The following is a 2,661-nucleotide window of genomic DNA, read 5'->3' on the forward strand; positions in this document are numbered from 1 at the left end:
AAGAAGGCGAACCTCACCATACGCCGTGTAATTTTAGCTGAAAACCTGAAATGGGTTAAGTTAGGATCATGAATGATACAACTCACTCTCATTCTTAAAATATATCTCCAGGCCAATCGAGATTTTTTTCTCTATGCGAACGCAGGGATGTAGCTAAGAATAAATTCATCCGGTTGAAGGTTCTATTGAGGCGGTAAGTTCGTACTCTGAGCATCAAAGGGACCTGGTAACAAGATTGTTTCCAGTGTTGCGCAACACCCGGTACTAATGATAATTCTGTGTAGACTAACAGAAATTCAATTTTGTTTTGTTAACACATCGAATGACTTTTAAACCTTGTAGAGAATAATTTGCGATCTTCTCAGTTGGTTCGATCGACGGCCAAAATTCAGCCGGCGATCACCCCTTTCTCAAGCGGCGATTTTCACCCGCAGCCGGCGCTTAGCGACATCCCTGCGAACGGTACACAAAAGGACATTTCAAAAAGATAATAATCTTCGTCAGGAGCTCACCAAAGGGAACCTCTCTATCTGCCATACTAGGCCAAAGAGTAAACCTTTTCCCGAGTTGCTTTATTTATAGAACGCCTTCCTTGGGAGATTCAACACACCCACTGTTGTAAAAGCCAATCAAAACAAAGCTATCTCAGCGTCAAGGGAAATATGATACTTTTCCTAAAAATAAATTTACTTGGGAAAGGGTTGATTCAAGGGAAAAACCTTAAGTAACGATGACCACAACCAGGTTTTCTGAGCCCGCGAGACTGAATACCCCCAGCAAATCATTGTTTAAACGAAAATCGCTGGTTAACAACCTTGTTCTGGTCATTGCTGTCTAAGGTCTTCCGACTCAAGGAATTAGTGGTGACAGAGGCTCTCCTTGATAAGCTCGTGTCTTCGTGAAATTTTAAGTTATGAATTTGGAAAACATGTTCGTATTTATTTTAACGTCGTTGGTGTTATTTGTCTCTGGAGTGCGAAATGACGAGGAAATTGCTAAAAAAATAAGATTTTAGAACTATTTGAAGTGCTGTTAAATAATTGGGTGAATTTTGTATTGTAACTTAATTGTTTTCCAAAAATGCATTAAATTATTCATTTGTACTTGCATGTTTTCTGATACCAATATTTCATTCGTCTGTTCGCCAATAGGCCTTTTTCGATGTATTAAAATTCAGCTTGAAAGAGAGGTTTAGAAGACAAAGACACAGGAAAGTGGATGATATGCAAATATTTTCCCCATTCCCTCCAACGTGTTTCTGTTTTTATTATTATTTTTTTGTCCTCACTGCCTCACTACCAAGCTGAAGATTTAATATTTCGAAAATGGCCTATTACTCACTTGTTATCCGCATTCCACAAAAACATTGATTCTTTAAGATGGTGACGTCAGAGAGCTTAAATATCCAAGACAACCCCTTCCTCCTCCCCCGTAAAATGACACCTTTCTTTCTTTGCCACAAGACCATACATCCGAAGAAACGATGCACTTACAAGCAACAGCTAATGATCTGAATGATAGCAAACAGTGAACTGAATGTACAACTGAAACTAAAGGAAGTTCAGGCATCTTTATCAAACAAAATATCTATAAAAAATAAGGTATTGTGCGACTATAAATAAAAGTAACGCGTTATTAAATCCTGTTAAGGAGATTTCTGCTTACGTCTTTCGCATGCGACCAGCTGACACCTCGACTTCATCATAAATCGTGTCGTAGATCAGACCAAAGACATTCGACAGGCATTCACAAGTCGTGCGCGTGTAAATGGTGGTACTATTAGCTGCATACGAAAGCAAAACATTTGTTTTTTTACAATTTTGGTTGATTCCTTTTTTGCTAATATCTTACAAACACCTGCTATTTAAGGTGCACGGCAAAGAACCCTTTTCCAGAAATGACAATAATAACTACAATATCCTTCATTTATCCCTGTTACTTTATTTACTACCTTAACTTGCCTACCACCCTAATACAATCAAAATCTAAAAAGCTGTTTTTCATGAATGCTGTCAGTGTTTCAAAATTACTAACCTTCATCTTTGACCGGACGTTGAATTGGTTGAGGGACTCGGTCTTCTTAGTTCTAAAGGCAAACTCCTCCACAAAACAACACTTTGCAAGTGTATGAAATATCTAAAATGGCGGATAATTATGCCCGGATCCGTCTTCAAATATCTGCCTGTGAAAATGCTGAAAAAGTCTCAAAAAATGAGCTTGAACTCTTTTGCTGATCGCCTTTACGTTGCACTAAATTCGTGACCAGTAAACTAGCTAAGAGTTATCATTCGCTGGGTCGGTTTGTTGTGGCGCCTGTCATGAAAGGAATGATGCACAGGGGATTTATTTACACGGATTATTTTAACCCTCTTAGGGCACTGAAATTTTTCAACTCTCCATCGTTGAAAGGCTGTCTCGTTTGTTTGTTTTGTTGTTGCGTTTGTTGTTTGTTTTTTGTCTTTGTGCATTAGCCCTTGTTTAATTTGTTTGTTTTTTATGCCTGATGTAGCCGCTTGTTAACAAAGGCAGGTCTCGGTAAAAGTCGCGAGCTTTTTTCTTCGATCGACGGTTTTCACAGATTGTGTGACCCAGCCGATGACAATTAATTAAGTGCTTGTTTACTAATGCGATTGACTAGCCTCTGTTGTTCTAAAACACGTA

The 2,661-nt window shown here is 38.6% G+C and overlaps 1 protein-coding gene across 1 annotated transcript in view; it reads left to right on the forward strand.

Moving 5' to 3' along the window:
• LOC138045011 (serine/threonine-protein kinase 11-interacting protein-like) overlaps window positions 1-1,103 on the forward strand; it is a 41,077-nt gene extending 39,974 nt beyond the window's left edge. Inside the window, exon 34 of the mRNA XM_068891371.1 lies at window positions 1-1,103. This exon is cut by the window's left edge and continues 56 nt beyond it. The gene's annotated coding sequence lies outside the window, so the exon portion shown is untranslated.
• The last annotated feature ends 1,558 nt before the right edge of the window (window positions 1,104-2,661 follow it).

Source organism: Montipora capricornis, chromosome 1 (genome assembly GCF_036669925.1).
Source record: "Montipora capricornis isolate CH-2021 chromosome 1, ASM3666992v2, whole genome shotgun sequence".
Classification (NCBI taxonomy): domain Eukaryota; kingdom Metazoa; phylum Cnidaria; class Anthozoa; order Scleractinia; family Acroporidae; genus Montipora; species Montipora capricornis.